This window comes from Myripristis murdjan, chromosome 18 (assembly GCF_902150065.1).
Source record: "Myripristis murdjan chromosome 18, fMyrMur1.1, whole genome shotgun sequence".
Classification (NCBI taxonomy): domain Eukaryota; kingdom Metazoa; phylum Chordata; class Actinopteri; order Holocentriformes; family Holocentridae; genus Myripristis; species Myripristis murdjan.
The window spans coordinates 3,150,048-3,171,844 of NC_043997.1; the positions used below are offsets into that span (position 1 = coordinate 3,150,048).

At 43.5% G+C, this 21,797-nt stretch overlaps 1 protein-coding gene across 1 annotated transcript in view; it reads right to left on the reverse strand.

The window, feature by feature from the left end:
• LOC115376682 (dickkopf-related protein 2-like) overlaps nucleotides 1-3,344 on the reverse strand; it is a 9,862-nt gene extending 6,518 nt beyond the window's left edge. The window contains exon 1 of the mRNA XM_030076431.1: nucleotides 3,205-3,344. The gene's annotated coding sequence lies outside the window, so the exon portion shown is untranslated. The remainder of the gene's footprint in view (nucleotides 1-3,204) is intronic.
• Between the last annotated feature and the right edge of the window lie 18,453 nt (nucleotides 3,345-21,797).

Sequence of the window (21,797 nt, forward strand, 5' to 3'; positions counted from 1 at the left end):
GAAAGCTTTTTTGCCTTTGCCATCAGGAGGTCATGACAGTGTGGATACCTGACAGAAAATGACACTGAATCCACATTTTTGCAAGGATTTGGGCTTTTAAAGGTTGTGGTCTTAAACTTTTGATGAGCTGATGAACAGCCTATTTCAGTTTAATGGTTGTTTGAAATAAATGGCTTACTCAATTTTTTTTTTTTTTTTTTTTTGTCTCACTCCCATTTCTTCTTTTTGCATTTTGAAGCTCTACTTAGAACCTTCTTAAGATCCAATAGTGCAAAATGTAAATTCTTGCAATTTCTCAACTGGTCTTAAGATTTTGATCAGGAGTGTATGTATATAAAATTATTCTCCATAGTCTGCTCTCTTCATTCCACATCTTTCCTCTTGGCCGCGCTGCTTCCACTGTTGTATATTTATGTTAGAGCTTTTATCCAATCAGATTTCATCTTTCATGTGTTGCCGGGTTCCAAGAAATCTACCCCGAGGCCTTCAGAGTCCACAGTGACGGCGCCGGTACGCTTTAAGTTAACGGAAACAGACAGTTGCGATAACCAATCAGATTTTGAGTTGGAGACACCGCGGCCAGCTAGCAGGTATCATGTTCACGTCCTTTGATTGGATACGCACCAGCAAGAGGCGGCGCTCTTCAGAGTAACCAAACTGAAGCCGGAGATCCGTTAGCGACCTGAACAAGCCAAATCGTATAGATCTACTCACTGTGTTTTTTTTTTTTTTTCAATCAACAATGGTTGCAGAAGGTTGCAGATGTACTTGCAACGCCATTTCTTTCAAGAAAAGATATCGTGAGGAGATGTCGGCCAACCCCCACACTAGCTCGCCTGTACCAGCCAGGGAAAGGGTTTGTCCGCCACTTTCAAATGAATGACTGCTAGTGGCAGCCCTGGCTCATGGCCAGTGCCGGCTCTACCTATGTTGGCGTTCTAGACAAAATTACTCCTTTGCGCCCTTCCATGCCTGCCTTCCAGATCGGTTTGGTGTTTGGAGCCACACTGAGTCTGCAAACTTGAGCTGTTTATCCAAGGCAGCGATGAGACACCAAAGCATGGTGGGGCACTTAAAAAGCTACGGTGCTTTTAAAAAACATTTGCGGACACCCGAGTGGATCTACAGCTCAACGAACATCAACAAGCGCGCAGGGAAACGGAGCTCCACAACGAAAAGGGTGAAGAAAAACAGGGAGATGTTGAACTCGACGCCCGGTTATACTGTGTTAGTGCATTAGGGTATTATGAGGTGGATTCATTCAGGTAGGACTAAGAAGGACATCACTGAAGGCCTCGGTGTGAAATGGACAGCCCGCCACTGCATTCTAATATTTTAATATTAATATGGAGTTGGTCCTTTGCAGCAGAACAGCTTCCACTCTTCTGGGAGGCTTTCTGCCAGATGTTGGAGTGTGTCTGTGGGAGTTTCTGCCAGATGTTGGAGTGTCTGTGGGAGTTTCTGCCAGATGTTGGAGTGTCTGTGGGAGTTTTGAGCCTTTGTGAGCTCAGACTCTGATTTTGGACCAGAGGGCCCGGCTCCCAGTCTGCGTTCCAGTTGATCCCAAAGGTGTTGGATGGGGTTGAGGTCGGGGCTCTGTGCGGGCCGCTCAACTTCCTCCACCCCAAACTCAGCCGGCCACGCCTTTATGGAGCTGCTCTGTGCACTGGGGCTCAGTCATGCTGGGGCAGGAAAGGGCCTTCCTTCCCCAAACTGGTCCCACAGAGCTGGAAGCAGAGAATTGTCCAAAATGTGTCGGTGAGCTGAAGCGTTCAGATTTCCCTTCAGTGGAGCTGAGGGGCCGAGGCCGAGCCCAGAAACACCAGCCCACAGCGTGACCCCTCCTCCAGCAAACTGCACAGTCGGCACAATGCGCTCAGACAGGGAACGTTCTCCTGGTGTTCCCCAAACCCAGACTGTCCATCAGACCACCACACAGAGAAGCCTGATTGGTCCCCATGAAGCTCCTGTTGCTCAGTTTCTGCGCTGATGTTGATGCCAGAGGAGGTTTGGAGCTCTGCAGTTCCTGAGGCAGCAGATTGTTGGACTCTTTTACGCACTATGAGCCTCGGCACTCGGGGCCGTGGGTGAACAACAGGCGAGCCAAACTCTTTCTTTTATTGATCCGACAGGGCAGGACAGAACAACCGACTTTAAAATACAACTCGGACATGAGCGCCACAGCACGCCAGTCACTCATGACGACCCCATGATGATGACGATGTCACGGCTGCGTATCTTCATCCTCAGGATGAAGATACGCATCCTTAGGGTGGATGTTTCCTGTCGCTCTGCTGCCTCTAAAGCTGATAACCCGAATGTGAAAGGCGACGTCGGCTTTTAACAGAGCCGAGTCGCTGCGAGACAAAGTGTTTTCATTTTCAACAGTCAAATGAATTTAAGGTTAACAGCAGGGACGGGGAAAAATTTATTCACTTAAGTATCATGATACTTATTTTTGATGATTTTTTTTGGTAACTGAATCAAGTTAAAGTAAAGATATTGGTATCATGTGAAACTAGATGACTTGATCAATCCATTGGTTGTTGGCCAGGAGGCTAAATCTTTTCAGGACTGATTTGTTTGATTGTTGTTGTTTTTTAGTTTATTTTTTCACAATATATCACAATACATATCGAATCGACGTGCACAAAAATCGTGATAGTAATTGGGAATCACAAACTGGGAGATCGACATATCGTCCCAGGCCTCGTTCATGGCTGGAATATCAGATTAAACATCACAGGTGCCTGTCACTGGGATACTGGGGTTTTCCATGTGCTTCAGTGGATATGAAGGAGCAGATTCCCAGTGTTCCCAGTAAACATCACATCACATCAGCACTGAGGGAGAGGAGGAGGAGGAAGAGCATTGTGCTGCTGGACTGGTTTCTCTTGGACAGGTGTTGGTGATGAAAGGCTGTTTTTTTTTTTTTCTAGGATGGCGATTTTTAATTCCAGCAGCGCGCCTCCTTCCATCGCCATCCTAGGAAACAAAAACTCGCTGCTACATTTATAAATTCAATATAAAAAAAATTAATTTGTCTCCCTGGTGGATGCTCTCTGAACTTTCTTCAGCTTCAAGCAGAGTTAGTACAGACTGAAACACACACACACACACACACACACACACTCACACACACACACACACACACATACACACACACTCACTATAAACAATCACCACTTTCACAGATCGACTTACCTATTGTTAACCTCAATCTCTCTTTGACCTGTACCTTTCTTTACTTCCTTCCGTCTTTCTTTCTTTCTCTTCCTTTCTTTCCTCCATTCTTTTTATTCCTTCCTTTCTTCCTTCCCTCCTTCCTTACTCCACTGCATCCTTTCTTTCTCTCTCACTTCCTCCCTCTTCCACCTCTCAATAAAATATCTGGTTTCACAGCTGCTTTTATTCTCTCGTCACCTGCAGCTGTGTCGGTGTGTGTGTGTGTGTGTGTGCGTGTGTGTGTGAGGTGTAAAGGTGATATGGGTGATGTAAGAAAAGGTGTGTGTGTGAAACAGACAGAGAGAGTCTGTGTTTGTTCACAAATGTCTTCCTGAGTGAGCTTATAATTACTTTTGTTTGGCTGGATTTTTGTTTTTCTGTGTGTGTGTGTGTGTGTGTGTGTGTGTGTGTGTGCTGGCATGCATGTGCATTCCCCGCAGCTCTTATCTGATTATTCCAGCGTTGACGGTATCAGCATATTTAAAACACACGCACACACACACGCACACACACACACACACACACACACACACACACACACACACACACACACACACACACACACACACACACACCACTCTTTTACATATCTTGATGACAATTACATGCACAACCTTTATTTATGTCACACATAACCTTTTCACACTCACGAGACAATTAGTTCTGTGAGTGTGTGTGTGTGTGTGTGTGTGTGGATGTTTTCAAACAGAACATGTGTGATCCCATATGAAGTTCATTCACAAAACACCCAGTAAACTTTATTTATTTTCATGTAGTTACAATAATTCATGAAAGGACTTGTTTCTTTCAGGTGTAAGGTTACTTCCTGCCGGATCTACTTTCCAACTCAAACATGGAAATACCAAGAAAAGAGACGTTTAATTTCCAGAACCAGTAGCTGTTGGTGAAAATTCTGTATAAAAAGAAAAAACGTCAACTTTTTTGTTGGCTGTTTATATTATAATGCCATATACAGGAAAATAAACATCTGGGATGATACGCATAAACCCCAAATATTAAATATACACTCAGTTCGCTGAGGTTGGGATATTTATTCTTTCCTGAGATAAAACTGAGAATTTAAAAATGACATCAGCAACGTTTGGGATACAAAGCATGACTCAGCACTAACCTTGATGTGACCATGTGACTGAACCTGGACACCTTCTATTATTTGGGTTTGAATTCTCTTGCAGTTCCTCAAAGTGGCCACCAGGTGTCAGGCTCTGTCCGCCCGACAGGCCGGAGAGAGCCACAGACACTGAGCACCTTAAAAAAAAAAACAATAAAAATATAAAAACAAAAACACTTTCTTGTGTTCATTTATGCTTTATTTATGATTTTTTTTCATAAAGAATCATAATCATTTGCCCACACACACACACACACACAAAAAAAAAAAAAAAAATATGTGAAGAACTGATTACATATGTTTTACATTAGATCATCTTTCTGGAACTTGAATAGGCAGAAAGTTAGTAAAATAAATAAACAAATAATATTAATATTAATAATATCAATCAAATAAAAAAATCTGATGATATAAATAATATAAACGCACTGCAAAATTACCGCAAAATTACCACAAAGATTTGTCAAAATAATCATGATAATAATGACATGAAATTTACCATAAAATTGCCACCAAATTAAAAAATGACAACACCCCCGCTAATAAATAAATAAATGGATACATAAAAAATAACCAAATGAACAAATACATAAATGATTAGTTTAACATAATACTAATTATTGTAAAACTATATATCATATTATTAATAATAATTTAAAATGAGCAAAATCATACAAGAAAACTATATTTATAATAAAAAATAATTCTATATTTACAGGTTAATTACCATAAAATTATTGTGAAAAAAAACTGTACAAAAAATGATAATCATCGCAAAAAATCTGCCATAAAATTACCCACAATTTAATAACTAAAAAAGATGAATAAAATGAAAAGAAAATACTCAAATTTTGTCAGTTTCAATCAACTTGACCTCCATGCAGGTGGGATACAGGGGAATTGGGGGGTTCGGGGCCTTTCGGGATTCCCGACAGGCCCTGAATCCCCCACGAGGTCTCGCGATGCTGTTGTCACCGGCGCGCAGTGCTTTTGGCAGCGAAGGTGGAGATTTCCCATGAAAAGACTTTCTAACTTGATATTTGAGGAACAAAAACGTATTACTAACTGGGAAATCAACACCAGAGGCCTGTTGCACAAAACTAGGATAAGGGATTAAGCCGGGATATCTTGGTTATCCTGGATTAATTTATCCTTGATCCGGTTGCACAAAAGTAGGATAGTGGATAGCAGGATATGTTTTGATATAAGTTACCATGGAGATATATTCTGTGGAGCTAGCCTGCTCCAGACCAGGCTAAGTTCCAGGATTTATTTAATCTTATCCCTTATCTCAGTCAGCAGTCACCACAAACGGAAACTAAAAGTTATTCCACTGCCCACTACGCATTGTTATCACATCGACACCTTCCTAAAATAATCGCCTAAGTCATTTTTTCAGGTTTTTCAAGAGACACAAAAAAATTCACCAAAAATTAACTATGATATTTATTGATAATTTCACTCAAAATGTTATAAAAAAAAAAAAAAAAAAAAAAGAGAGCGATGACTACTGACATACTAAGAACAATGGCAGTCAATTATGTAACATAACAGAAATAAATGACTTAGGCAAATTTCTGAACATGCCTTTGTTGACTTAGGCAATTGTAATATGTTATATGCCAAAGTTATACTAAACCTCATCACTTACCAATTGAGGATGAGCCCTGGATCATTGAAATAACTTCACTGGCAGAGGAAATTTTCTTCCTTCTTGATACCGCTGCCGTCCTGAAACGCTTAAAATAGCCTAAAAACGTAAAATTGCCTAAGTTACTTTTTTTTTTTTTTTTTTTTTTTTGCCTTAGGCAAAATAAAACTACCGAAGTCACAGTTTTGACACACTCTTGATTTAGGCAGTTATACTTCAGGGGTAGAATGGCATGACCTGTTCTGATGCTGGTGATTTCACCAGAGGTGGCCAGCATCAAGAGGAGATTATTTAGACAAAAAAACTCATTTTTGACAAAAAAAAAAAAAAAAAGAAAAGAAAAGAAAAAAAAGACTTATGCGATTATTTTAGGAAGGTGTCGAAACTAGATCCACTGTCATTATTTAAACATTTGTGATCATTAATTTGATGCTAAATGATGATTTTAGATGTTGCAATCATTAGATAATTTACAGTTTCCCATAGATTATAAAATACACATCCCATATAAATATAAATACACATCAAAGAGTAACATGCTGTTCCTTTATTGAATAAGGATAAATCAAAGCAGGTAAACAATCAGCTCCTTCACACAGTGACTCTACATGATAGAAAGCACAGAATCAAAGCATATTATACAACACAGGAATAAAGACACATTCAAAGGTCTGCATGTCTGCACACTGAAATAAATGCAGGACAAATCCATACACAACAAATGAACAGACAAATGAATGGATGCAGTAGCAAGCTTGTATACACACAGTATACAGCACAAACGACATAAGAGGCCAAATCAATTTAAATACAATTAAACATTTTTTTTTTTAATTCCTCTGCCAATGCAGGCCATATTTAACTGAAATTCACAGCATGCATCTCTGCCACTGCAGGACATGTTTAACTTAAATTTAGAGCATGCATGTTAACTAAAATAATTTAGCACATATTGGTCCCTGAGCAGCCGACCACTGTCGTCATCAGGGAAGATGCAGGAGTGTCCCAGTGCTGTGCCCCCTGGGGGTCTGTGGTGTCAGGAGAAAAGGCTGGCAGGCATACCCCCTGTCCCCCAGCAACACACCAGAGAATTCACCTGTCAATAGAAAATCTCGTCATCACAGCCTCATAAATAGAGTGACATTCTTGACACAGCCATGATGTAAAAAGTGGTTATTAATAGAGGTTGTGTGGCTCACCTTGTGATAGGCGCTGATAGATTCCAGAGGTCTGAAAGACTCCGGAGTTATGGACCGAGCCAGGCCACTTTGCCACAACATTGCTGATCAGACAGTCAGCATTGCAGACCATCTGAAATTATAAGATGAAGACTATTAAACCAATCAACGCACATCACAAGCAGTGTACAGTGTTCATTAACTGACAATATCAAAAAGTCATGTTCACCTAAACATTAATGCTGTGAAAGGATTTCCTATTCACAAAACCCACATGATGGGCACCTGAGGGGGATTTTATCTTGATGTGCATGCAGAGGAGCATGAGGGGCAAATATAAGGATAAGATAAGAGGAACTTTATTTATCCTAAAGGGAAATTCAATTCAGTCAGTGAGCTCATCTATTTATCAAATTGTTATACAGTCTGATGGAGTTACATTTACACAATTTCACTCACATCTGCAGTCAATTTCACTTACAATTTCAACTGATTAATAATCAGAGTACAGCTACGTTTTCGGAGATGTTAATTAACTATTTGGATTGTAATTGTGATGGTTTCAGCGGAACAGTGAGTGTGTATTTGCGCGCTACTTACGCATTCAGGCGGTCTGCAGTACTTTTCCACGCTTTCTCTCGTTGTTTGATAACAGTGGCCGTGTTGTCCTTCTTTTTTATTTGATCCTTCACCTCCTCGTAAGCCTCCATAAGGATTTCTGCCTCAGAGGGGGAGAAATACGCTGCTCTCGCTGCCATGGTGGATCGGTGAATCTGTGATCAATGGCGGGGTCTACTGAGGAAGCCGCGTGCGCGCACTTATCCAGGATAGGTTTCAGCTGGCTTGATGAATCCGTGTCTGCTCATCCTGGCTTAGTCTTTGTGCAACCAATTGAGCCTGGACGCTCGTGTTTTGGATTCGTTGAGCTCGGCTCACTCACTTATCCCGGATGTCTTAATCCTACTTTTGTGCAACGGGCCCCTGGCCTCAAATCCAAAGGAAGTGAGGTCTTTTTAAACGGAATGGTACAAAAAGAAGGACCGGGTTGTGTGGATGTAGTCAAGCTAGCAGGTTGTTGCACTTTCCGAGTCTCCTTTGCTCGGCGGGTCGCGGCAGCGTCTGGCTGAGAGAGGCTAACTGCGACCTGCACAGCCTGCAGAGGCTTTGCCGAAGCACCAAACCACTACAGCCCACATCCGAGGGGTGTACTACGAAGCAGGTTTAGCGGGTTAGCGAGGTATGTTGAGTCTAAAGCCAGGCTTTCCTGTATCACGAAGGTGGCTCTCTTTTAACCCGGCTAGATCACCATGGTAACTTATGCTTAGCTCATAACCTGGTCCTGACCAGGTTATGAGCTAAGTTTAACCCCGTCCGGATATAAAAGCGGCGCTATCTCACCCAGGTGAAATCACAAAGTAATTTTTGTCCGGTGATTAGTAACACATATGCACAATGCAGGTATACTATTAGTGGTGCACAGACTTCACGTTTGTTAGAAATATTCCGTTGTATCACAGACTTTGTTATAGTAGCCTGCTTTTTTAAAGGAAACCCTTTATATTATAACGGTGACTGTCACGGCATCCGAAGGTGATGATTGGACGGGAGCAGCCAGTGGTGATTCAAACGCACTCCAAACACCACTTATTCCTATTTAGAAAAAAAGATTTAACAAAAAAGGAGCAAACAAACATCAACTGAAATGGCGCCATAATTCTAGTTAAACTTCAAATATAACGAACAATTATCTGAAACTACTGACAAGGAGCTCTAAGCAGCGGAAATAGTGGTCAAAATTGTCATGTAACCATGGTAACCAACCAACACCGCTAGACTCACCCACACACACCTTCAGTCACCTGACTTAACCTCAGGCTTTACCTCCAATTCCTAGGCAACACTCCTGTAACCTATATGAATAGCAAAATTATAAAAATGTGTTATATAAAGTAAATTTAAATAACAGTTGGACTAGAAATCAGAAGAGGGTTCGGCTCAGGGAGAAAATGAACAGTACTGAATCACACAAGATGCAATTTGGTGAAGAAATGGTACCATGTATTGACAGCAAAAAAATAAAAAAAATATGCAACAACTGTTACATTGTGAGAATGGCCATTAAGCAAAACAAAACAAAACAATTCTAAATAAATTCACAGTTCACAACTTAATTCTTCAGTTCCTTTTTCCACAATTCATTTCATAGCACAAACAGAATAACACACTCAACCCTTACTGCCAGTTAAGGCTGCTGTCCATATAAGTGTATAGTCCAAAATCCGTGAAGGTTATTTGTTGTGGTTTCAGTTATCAACCAGAATTCCTTTCGTAAAAGAATAGAGTCCTCCAAAAGAAAAGTCCTTCCCAAAAGAGAAAAAAAACACTGGCTGCAAGGAGCCTCCTACCAGGACCGGCAGGAGAGAAGTAGAAGCTTGGCTAAGAAGTCAACAGTCCTGGTAGCTCGCCATCAACCTGGCCAGCGTTTCTGGCCAATTCGCTATGAACACTCGCTGTCGGCGGAGCAAACACACTCGCTGTCGGCGGAGCAAACACACTCGCTGTCGGCGGAGCAAACACACTCGCTGTCGGCGGAGCACTCGCTGTCGGTGGAGCAAACACACTCGCTGTCGGCGGAGCAAACACACTCGCTGTCGGCGGACCAAACACACTCGCTCTTGGCGGACCGGACACAAGGCTCCTGCAGCAACTCGGCACACCTGTGGCTTAGCAAAAAACCCGCTATGCCACTTCCGCACACACCTTTATGCGGCGCTGACTGGCGGCACATCAGTCACGTGACGCATGTGCATTTTGCATCCGGGTTACACCCTCCCCCCTTTAAATCATGCACGTCTCGGTGCATGCTACACAATATGAACACGAGGTGCCGGTGAAAGAGTTGCTGCAGAGGGTAACTGCAAAGCATCAGTACAGACATTAGCTAAATTTTGGAAAAGAGCCTGAACGACAGAAATAAGTGGATTACCCAAAGCAGAATACTGAAGTCGCGTAGGCGGCTGTCGTTGTCGCGTGGAACGTCTAAGAGTGTCAACATGAGGTTCCACAATGTTACTACCTTTAGCATCATGAGACTGATTAGCAGATTCGGTAACTGATTCGACTGGACTAGTTGGTTCAATAGCTGTCTCATGATGATGGGTGGATGTCTCAAATTGGCCACTCTGGTGCTCTTGGGTCTCAGGTTTCTCCTGTTGAGGCACAGCGTCAGGTTCAGGTGATTCCTCTCTTCCCTCTCTTTCAGTCGTCCCATCCACATGGGATTCAAGGGGTGGCTCTGGTTCAGATGCCAAAGAATCCTCCTCCACTGCAGGTGAGCGGTTATTCAGAGAATCAGGAACTGCAGGATCAGTAAGTGGCAAGGGACTAAAAAGCTCTGAGCCACTGGAAGATTGAGCAGGAGCACCAGCTATACTAGCTGGATACTGAGCTGAAGGCGTGAGGTTCATGCTGAATCGAGCAGGAAGACAATGAGGTAGGTATGGGAGATCGTCCATTTCATCGTCCACAAGACCTTCAAGAGAATCTGTGTCAGTTTGAGGCTGACTACGAGTTTTAGGTCGGCGGACAGGACTTGAGAACTTATCCTCAACACAAGTTGGAAGGAACCCACACGGCAAAAGAAGATCCCTATGGAGAGTCCTAGTCGGGCCAGTCAGGGATCTTTCCGGTCGCACAGTATATACTGGGAGATCTCCGGCACGTTTCACAACGATGTACACATCACGCTCCCACTTGTCCTCGAGCTTATGTTTTCCACGAAGCCTCACATTTCGCACCAGCACCTTGTCCCCCACCTCCAGGATAGATGGTGTCACATGCTTATCAAAGCGAGTCTTATTCTTTTCCATGGATTTCACAGCGTTCTTTGAGGCAAGCTGATACCCTTCCATCAACCTTGACCGCAGGTCTTTGACATATTGGCTGTGTGATAGGGACTGAGGTGGAGACACTGGTAAACCGAAGGCCAAATCTACTGGCAGTCGAGGTGACCTTCCAAACATCAGCTCATAGGGTGTGAACCCTGTGACATCATTGCGGGTGCAATTGTATGCATGTACTAAAGGTTTCACATATTCCTTCCATTTGGATTTTTGCTTCTGTTCCAACGTTCCTAGCATACTGAGGAGAGTTCTGTTGAAACGTTCAACTGGATTGCCACGGGGGTGGTATGGAGTAGTATGTGTCTTTTCAATGCCAGTTAGTTCACAAAGCTCTCTGATCAACCGGGATTCAAAGTCAGGTCCTTGGTCTGTATGAAGACGTTCAGGGATGCCATAATACACAATGAATTGGTCCCATAAACACTTTGCTACAGTTTTTGCCTTTTGATTTGGTGTGGGAATGGCTACAGCAAACTTGGTGAAGTGATCGGTGAGGACAAGGATGTCCTTTGTATTACTGGTGTCTGGTTCAAGTGAGAGAAAGTCCATACAGAGCAGTTCAAGAGGATGGCTGGTTGTGATATTGACCAAGGGAGCAGCTTTTTCAGGCAAGGCTTTTCGTCGAACACAACGGTCGCAGGTCTTGATCTTAGTCTCTACGTCAAAGGCCATTCGAGGCCAGAAGAATCGAGTTCGTACCAAGTCAAGAGTCCTTTCAATCCCCAGATGCCCCATGTCATTATGAAGGGATGTTAAGACCATCGAGCGTAGCTCTCTCGGCAAAACCAGTTGGAATGAGACTTGTTCATCATTTTGTCGTCTTCGGTATAAGACACCGTCACGCAATTCAAGGCGATTCCATTCTCTTAGAAGAAGAGCAACTTCAGGGAGTTCATGCTTCATCGTTGGAGGGACCTTTTCACCAGTCTCCATTTGATGAATGACCTCCCGCACACAGGAATCTGCTCTCTGCTTTTCTTTGAGGTCCAGCTGGGACAAAGGTGGAATGACTGGCAGGCCGTGCTGTGTTTCTATGGCATAACTTTCTGGGATGGCATCAGTGGAGACAGACAAAGACTCCACCAGAGTAGGGCAGCACTGAATGGAGTGTGATCGAGGGAGGCTTCGTACCAGACAACTCCGGCAAATAGCTTCCACTATGTCCGCTGAAATCTCCTCCACATCCTCAAGTTCAGTGAGGTGTTGGCAGCCAAATTGTTGAAGCGCATCCTCTTCCTTCTGGGACAGGTCATCTGAGACATTGCTATGGGGACGGCGGGACAGGGCATCGGCATCCACGTTTTGCTTCCCAGAGCGGTATTGCAGCTTAAAGGAGTAGGTTGACAGGGCAGCTAACCATCGATGGATGGTAGCGTCCAACTTTGCTGATGTTAGGATGTATGTTAATGGATTGCTGTCGGTGACAACGGTGAAGGCGGTTCCATACAGATAGTCATGGAACTTCTCAGTAACTGACCATTTCAGTGCCAGGAACTCCAACTTGTGTGCTGGGTACCTGGATTCGCTGGCTGTCAGACCTCGACTGGCGTAAGCTATCACCCTCAACCAACCGCACCCAATCCAATAGTGCTAGCATCAGTATGGAGGATATAGGGCTGCTTTGGGTTGGCGAATCCAAGAACAGGAGCAGAGGTGAGTTTCTCAACCAGTGTTTCGAAGGCTTGCTGGCACTCAGTTGTCCACCGCTCTCCAAAGGGCACTGCAGGATTGAGGAACTTTGCATTGCTGGGGGCGGCTCCTTTGGTGGATTTTCGGGTTGGCGCATAACCTCGGGTGAGCTCATTGAGAGGTTTGGCCAAGGTGGAATAGTCTTTAATGAAGCGCCTATAATAGCCAGCAAATCCCAGAAAATACTTCAACTCCTTCAGTTTAGTAGGCACTGGCCAGGATTTTAAGGTGTTGATTTTTTCTGGGTCAGTTTCCACTCCTCGCTCTGACACCACATGCCCCAAATAACGCACTGATGTCTGGAAGAATTTACACTTTTCGGGAGATAGTTTGAGACCAAACTCCTTCAATCTGTGTAGTACTCTCAACAAGCGGCGTTCATGCTCTTCTAAGGTGTCAGAGAAGATGATCAGATCATCAAGAAAGACGAGTACTTCTTTCAAGTTCAGACTACCCACACATTTCTCCATAAGGCGTTGAAAAGTGCTGGGAGCATTTGTAACACCTTGGGGCATCCTGTTGAACTCCCAGAACCCAAGGGGTGTCACGAAAGCCGTCTTAGGTTTGTCTTCTTCATTCATTTCAATCTGGTAGTAGCCAGATTTCAGGTCAAGTACACTGAACCACCGAGAACCTGTTAATGCTGAGAACGACTCCTCCAGGTTTGGAAGAGCATAGGCATCTCTAATGGTTTGGAGATTCAGTTTCCGATAGTCAATACAAAGCCGGACATCATTGTTCTTTTTACGGACCACAACAATAGGTGATGAGAAAGGTTAATCTGACTCACGAATCACACCAGCTTCAAGCAGATCCCGCAGATGGTTCCGGACTGCTTCAAGGTCATGGGGGTGGATTGGTCGAGCGCGATGCTTGAAGGGGGTCTCATCGTGGAGTTTTATGGAATGTTTCACCTTATCAGTACAGCCAAAGTCAAGATCATGATGTGAAAAAACCTCCTGTAGATTGTTGAGTTTATTGGTTATACGCTCTTTCCATTCTTCTGGTATAGGTGAAGCTCCAAAATCAAAGTTCAGGGGGGTTACGGGATGGTTCTCAGATGTTGGCGGGTTGGGCACCACATGGTGTGACAAAACACATGGAGAAGGACTAATCGCTGCAATGATACTGCTGGGTGGAAGAAAGACATTTTGCTCAGATTTGTTGCACAAGACAACAGGGACTGTGTACGGTGACCGATCCCGTAGTGTTATCAGACAGTTTGAGACACAGAGTCCACCAGGCAGAGGGGTTGAAGGGTGTTCAATGAGTGCACAATGTCCTGTAGATGGTACTGGGGGTTCAATTTTGCCATCAACGGCAATAGTTTGTCCAGCAGGAATCAATACAGGAGCCTTGCTGGCTAGTCTGATGACTCCATCCTGGTTCTGTCGGTGACGTATCTGCAACACTTTTAATACTGCACGATATCCATGCAATGAAGGCAAGAAGTTGTTGTCATCCTGAGTATTGATCATACACTGCTTCCAGAGTGTTCATACCAATCAAGACAGATGATTGAAAGTCTGATCTGACATCAGGAACAATGAGGGCAAGAGTGGGAACAGTGAATGCTGTGCCAAGGAAGTCCTGGGGAAAGGTTATGGTTGTTTCAATGTAACCCAGGTATGGGACAGCTTGACCTGCTGCACCCTCTACTTGGAGGAGGTCATGCAGTGATTGGACTGGTTGATCTGAAAAATGCAGGTTGTAGAGAGAGACTGGAATGGTTGTTACTTGCGAACCTGTGTCCAGAAGGCAATGAAAATCTTGGCCAGAAATATTCACAACTGCAGTACATCGTGAGCCCACAAGTCCTTTGGGCAGCCGCCAGGTTGTGATTGATCTCTTCAGTTTTGCACACTCAGCAGGTTTCTGATTGGTGGGACATTGTTGATCCATGGTGGTGCCTGTTCGCCCCTTAACAGGAACCGGCTCTAGTTTAAAGGCTGAACGTGGCTATTAGAACTCCGCCATCTCTGCTGTTTCTCTGTGAACTCTTTTCTCTTTATGGTGACAAGAGCTGGATTTGGGGGTTTGTCGCACTGCAACTTAATGTGGCCGTCTTCATCACAGCGGAAACAGTAACCGGGCTTTGGTCCAAGAGGGGGGGTTATGGCTGATGGTGTGACAGTTGACTTCCCAGCTCGTGGACCTCCACCCAATTTACTGCCACTAGTGGTCTTTGGGAGTGCTGGTTTCTTTGGACCTGATTGGGCAGCTGTTAGTGTTGCTAGTTGTCGTTGAATATCGGCCAGTTGCTTTGTGAGTTGCTGGGTGAGTGTTGTCAAGGTGGCGCATGCACCCTTCCCATCGCTGTCTGTGAAGGCATATTGAGCTTGGGTGATGGCTTTTGGCTTACTGGGGCCCAGATGTTGCTTCATTCTCACTGCTTTAGCAGCTTCACAATCTTCCTCAGTGCGAAGCAGGAGTAGTAACTCAGAGAATGAAGGGGGGTTCAATTTCCTCTGTTTAAGTTGCAACTGGGCAATGAGAGTGTCATTCCAACAACCTCTGCAGAACTGGTTGAGAAGATGCTTATTGACTTCATCTTCCGAGATTCCTCCCCTCTTTACAGCAGCATTCAAGGCAACTTGTAGTCGCTGAAGATATGCAGATGATTTCTCTCCAGCATTTTGAAAAGTGTCTATAAATTTTGCATAAAGTTCATCTCCATCTTGTACCGTGCCATATGCAGAGTCTAGAGTTTGCAAATAGATGACTGGTGGTGTGTCAGGTCGAAGGTGCTTGACCGTGTCAGCAGCAGGGGGCAGCAAACTTTCAAAAATTTTCCTTGAACGCTGTAGATCGGACACTGCAGGGTCTTGCAGCAGCAACTCTACACCAGAGCTCCATGTATCATAGTCTGTTTCATTCTGTGGCCGTGGCACCTTTCCAGAGAAAGATCTGAGCCTCTGTGCTGAGAGGTGAAAGGCATTATCTTCATTCTTGACTATATGCTCGACAACATACCGTTGTATTTCTGGTGGGTTGATCTCACGAGCAGCTATGGCTGGCCCGGCTGGTGTAGTTCTGGGCTGAGATGCAGACTGAAAAGAGAATGGCTCCCCCCTCAGGCTGTGGCGAGTGGTGCTAAGAACAGCAGGATTTGCAGTTGGGAATGTGACAGAAGACACAGGGTGTGAAGGCTCAGGCGGCAATGAACTCTCATCCTCTTCATCGTCGTCCTCATCGTCGTCTGGCTCCTTCACTGAGACAGGGACAGGATGCAGAACTGGGATAGAGTGACCAATTTGAGACATCGCACCCTTCAGGACATCTGCAATGTCCTTCCCGGTAAGTTTCGCAAGATTTTGCAGCTCTGAAAGGTAAGTTTTTGTTGCAGAGCTCTCAACCTGGGCTACGCAGACGGTTGATAAGTCAGAAATTTTATACACTACTTTTGAATTACTTGCCTGGTAAGAGTGTGGCAGGATGGGCCGCAATGCAGCTATCGCGTCACCAGAACTGTATTCAACAATGAGTGTTTGATCGAAAGTGGAGCCGGACTCATCTATCATTTCAGATTTAGAGACAGAACCATATTGCTGCAAAAAGTCAAGGACTTCATCATCAGTTTCTGTCTTTGTAATTCCCTCAATCACCACTGCATTAGGTATTTTAATACCATATTTAGCAAGGATATCCATGATTACTTATTATTGCCCACTGGTGTGATTTCAGCACTGTAACAGTTACTCCTGGCTAGCTCGCCATGAAATTATGTAACCTATATGAATAGCAAAATTATAAAAATGTGTTATATAAAGTAAATTTAAATAACAGTTGGACTAGAAATCAGAAGAGGGTTCGGCTCAGGGAGAAAATGAACAGTACTGAATCACACAAGATGCAATTTGGTGAAGAAATGGTACCATGTATTGACAGCAAAAAAATAAAAAAAATATGCAACAACTGTTACATTGTGAGAATGGCCATTAAGCAAAACAAAACAAAACAATTCTAAATAAATTCACAGTTCACAACTTAATTCTTCAGTTCCTTTTTCCACAATTCATTTCATAGCACAAACAGAATAACACACTCAACCCTTACTGCCAGTTAAGGCTGCTGTCCATATAAGTGTATAGTCCAAAATCCGTGAAGGTTATTTGTTGTGGTTTCAGTTATCAACCAGAATTCCTTTCGTAAAAGAATAGAGTCCTCCAAAAGAAAAGTCCTTCCCAAAAGAGAAAAAAAACACTGGCTGCAAGGAGCCTCCTACCAGGACCGGCAGGAGAGAAGTAGAAGCTTGGCTATGAAGTCAACAGTCCTGGTAGCTCGCCATCAACCTGGCCAGCGTTTCTGGCCAATTCGCTATGAACACTCGCTGTCGGCGGAGCAAACACACTCGCTGTCGGCGGAGCAACACACTCGCTGTCGGCGGAGCAAACACACTCGCTGTCGGCGGCTGTCGGCGGACCAAACACACTCGCTGTCGGCGGACCAAACACACTCGCTCTTGGCGGACCGGACACAAGGCTCCTGCAGCAACTCGGCACACCTGTGGCTTAGCAAAAAACCCGCTATGCCACTTCCGCACACACCTTTATGCGGCGCTGACTGGCGGCACATCAGTCACGTGACGCATGTGCATTTTGCATCCGGGTTACACTCCCATAAGGCTACTGAAGTTACATATTTCTAAACTAAAATTCATAATACTGAATGAATATTGCAGCAATTATTTAAAATGGCTATAACAGTGACAGAATCCCCCTTTGTGCTTCCTTTGAAAGTAATCGCCAGCTCTCCTCTCTCGCCTTATTTGCGGCCACAGTGTTGCTCTTAGCATTAATTTTATTTTTGAAATTTTCATAGCTTTCCATGAGGACAAGCTGCTCCTCTTGCGTGAAATATGCAGCCCGTGAACGGTCCATTTTTCACGGAAGTAGAATCATATGACGCCAAAACGCCCCCTTTTCTGTGAAGGCGCACAGAGCACAAAGCTGACAGCCGGACTGAACAAACCTTGATGAGAACCTCCGATTTGAAGAGTCACCATGGCAACGGGGAAGCGTCGGGCTGCGTTTTTCACCCCAGCTGAATTGGAAATCTTAATGCATTCATACAGCGAGTTTGAAAAAAAGTGCAACACCGCTGCAGCGGCAAAGGAGAGGGAGACGGCGTGGGAGAACATTGCTGCTTGGGTCAATGCGTAAGTTTAAATGTAGTCCGTTGCAATCACAATAATATTACTGGGGAAAACTGCTTGAATGGTTGCCTATTAATTTATTTCATTTAGGTACAATCCCGCGGGGGAGAAGCGCACTTGGCAGCAGTTTAAGATGAAATATTTGGAAATAATTTCCAGAATTTCCCTGGTTGGGATCAATAAAGTATATCTATCTATCTATCTATCTATCTATCTATCTATCTAAAAACATTGTTCAAACAGGTAAGACCTCGGCATAAACATCTATGCGCGGTCACCATCTCCCGATGAAAATTTAATTCTCTGCGCAGTAACACTGCACCTTCATCCACGGGATCGTTGTCGAAAGGACATGCCATGTTCGCCACCTAACTACTAATGGACTTCTAATAAAGGCCTACTGACTGTTTTTTTTTTTTTTTTACTATTATTATTATTATTTTAAATAACAGACGGCAGAACTAATATGCCACACCAAAACTGGCCTGCTGACTGAATGAATGAGGAAGTTAAATACCGTGTGGCTGAAAGAGGGCGGACACAGAGAGAAAGTCGAGGTTTCATGAGAAAAACCTGGTCCCAACCAGGTTAGTTTCATGGAGTCTGTTACTGCGGTAACTGACTGAGAGCTTAAGTTCCCTCCCTCTGTTAAACAGGCTAGAGTCACCCCTCTTTCTCCGCTTTGAGTTACCTCCCTTTGTGAAACGGAAAACTCAGAGTTTCTCTCATTTCAGGGTTAACAGACTCAGAGTTTTCACTAAACCTGCTTCGTGAAACGGACCCCTGGGCTGTAAATCCTGCAGAAATGCAGGTGAATGTTTGTCTCAGAAAATTAAGTGGCAGTAATTACGTGCGCACTATAATTCGCCGATGTCAATAAGTACATTTTTGACAGCGGCAGCTTGATTGACTTTGCAGTGGTTTTAATATTTTGAGTCAGGGCCGAAACCACCATTTCAGCACTGGGGGAGACAGATATGCCTGAACATTGAATTGCCAATATATTCCAGCAATATTTTTGGGGGACATTTTTGGAGTGCCTGAACATTGGGGGGGACTTGTACCTCTCAGTGTATATGGGGGTTACGGCCTTGTTTTGACTACTTAATATATTTTTGTATGCATGTGTATGTATGCGATTTAAGCTCTGGCTGATCCTGCCTACACTGTAAAAATTCTGAAGTTGAGAAAACTTAAAAATGTAAGGCAACCAGCTGCACAGCCTTTTTGAGTTTCTTCAACTTCTGGGGTTGTAAAGTTTAAACAACTTAAATTTGTGAGTTAGACTGCTTGTTTACTCAAACTGTTATGTCAAGTTGAAAAAACTCAAAATTACTATTGTGATGTACTAACATACATAGGTTAACTTTACTTAAATTCTTAAGTTTAGCCAACTTGAAGTTGTTTGTTCAGTAAAATTATAATTACAGGTACACTGGACAGTATATGTCTTGTTGAGCTAACTTTTATTTAAACTCAAGATTTGCAGTTAATGCAACTTGGGTGCCCAGAAGTTCAGTAAACTCAAAAAGGATGTGCAGCTGGTTGCCTTACATTTTTAAGTTAGCTTAATTTACTTACATAAACAGGTTTACACAAAAAAGCATGCTTTTAAGTTGGGATAACTACAACAAAACTGACTGCTGTATATGAGCATTCCGCCTTAAGTCTGAAAGCTGCTGCTGGACCCTTCTCAGTAACAGACAAGAACACTCAAGAACACATAACTCTTTTTTTTAATAACAATGAAAAACATTTGCTGTGACTGACTCAATAATTTAACTTTTTTTTTTTTTTTTTTTTTAAAGTGCTTTGTCAATAATTGTACAAGTACCTCTTTCTTTTTTGCACAATGATTTAAAATATTCTATCTCTTTAGGGGAAAAACATGACAAACCAGCACCAAAACTCACAAATTATAACAACTTCATTCATGTAACAACATTTTCTTTTAAAGGTTAAACATTACAGTCACAGAGATTTACTATATTTAGCAGATGTGCAAAGGTCTTTGAAATCACACAGATGACAGAAAAAAGTGATATGCTCTTTAGGTTTAGAGGCGTGTTTGTGTGCTCTAGTGAGATGGGACTTCAGTGCACCAGTTGTCTTGAAAGTGCAGACGCAGTCTGTGTACAGGCACGGCAGTGGCCAGAATCGCCCCTTGGCAATGTCGAAGTCTGTAATGCTTGAAGAGGACCTCTCGATCAGGGCGTGAAAACTTGCACACCTTACCCTGCATTCAACTCCTAAAAATAGATCAAAACAACAAAATAGTTAAAACTGTACTCAAAAAAGGGTACATGACAAATTCAAATACATAGAATGTATTGTGATCAATATTCATTAAATCACAGATTTTTCTGTTTGTCTTATCTTTTTTATGTACACTATATTACCAAAAGTATTCGCTCACCTGCCTTTACTCATACTATGAACTGAAGTGCCATCCCATTCCTAACCCATAGAGTTCAATATGATGTCGGTCCACCTTTTGCAGCTATTACAGCTTCAACTCTTCTGGGAAGACTGTCCACAAGGTTGAGGAGAGTGTTTATAGGAATTTTTGACCATTCTTCCAAAAGCGCATTGGTGAGGTCACACACTGATGTTGGTCGAGAAGGCCTGGCTCTCAGTCTCCGCTCTAATTCATCCCAAAGGTGTTCTATCGGGTTCAGGTCAGGACTCTGTGCAGGCCAGTCAAGTTCATCCACACCAGACTCTGTCATCCATGTCTTTATGGACCTTGCTTTGTGCACTGGTGCACAGTCATGTTGGAAGAGGAAGGGGCCCGCTCCAAACTGTTCCCACAAGGTTGGGAGCATGGAATTGTCCAAAATGTTTTGGTATCCTGAAGCATTCAAAGTTCCTTTCACTGGAACTAAGGGGCCAAGCCCAGCTCCTGAAAAACAACCCCACACCATAATTCCTCCTCCACCAAATTTCACAGTCGGCACAATGCAGTCTGAAATGTACCGTTCTCCTGGCAACCTCCAAACCCAGACTCGTCCATCAGATGGCCAGATGGAAAAGCGTGATTCATCACTCCAGAGAACGCGTCTCCACTGCTCTAGAGGCCAGTGGCGGCGTGCTTTACATCATTGCATCCGACGCTTTGCATTGCACTTGGTGATGTGTGGCTTGGCTGCAGCTGCTCGGCCATGGAAACCCATTCCATGAAGTTCTCTGCGTACTGTACTTGGGCTAATCTGAAGGTCACATGAAGTTTGTAGCTCTGTAGCAATTGACTGTGCAGAAAGTCGGCGACCTCTTTGCACTATGCGCTTCAGCATCCGCTGACCCCTCTCCGTCACTTTACGTGGCCTACCACTTCGTGGCTGAGTTGCTGTTGTTCCCAAACGCTTCCATTTTGTTATAATAGAGCTGACAGTTGACTGTGGAATATTTAGGAGCGAGGAAATTTCACGACTGGATTTGTTGCACAGGTGGCATCCTATGACAGTTCCATGCTGGAATTCACTGAGCTCCTGAGAGCGGCCCATTCTTTCACAAATGTCTTGTTTCACAGTCTGCATGCCTGAGTGCTTGATTTTATACACCTGTGGCCAGGCCAAGTGATTAGGACACCTGATTCTGATCATTTGAATGGGTGAGCGAATACTTTTGGTAATATAGTGTATATTATATAATAATTGATAACACTATCAATTTTATGGCTGGCAGATTATACCTGCTGACAATATTATTGTTTCTGTTAATGTCTAGTTATCCATCAGAGTTAACTTGCAATTTAGTAATCAAACAGACCTAACAATTCAGCTACCAATGAATGAGCAGTAGTATGCCTAACACAGATTGAAAAATAAGCCGAAGTGATACCTCTTCTCTGAATAGACAAGCTAAG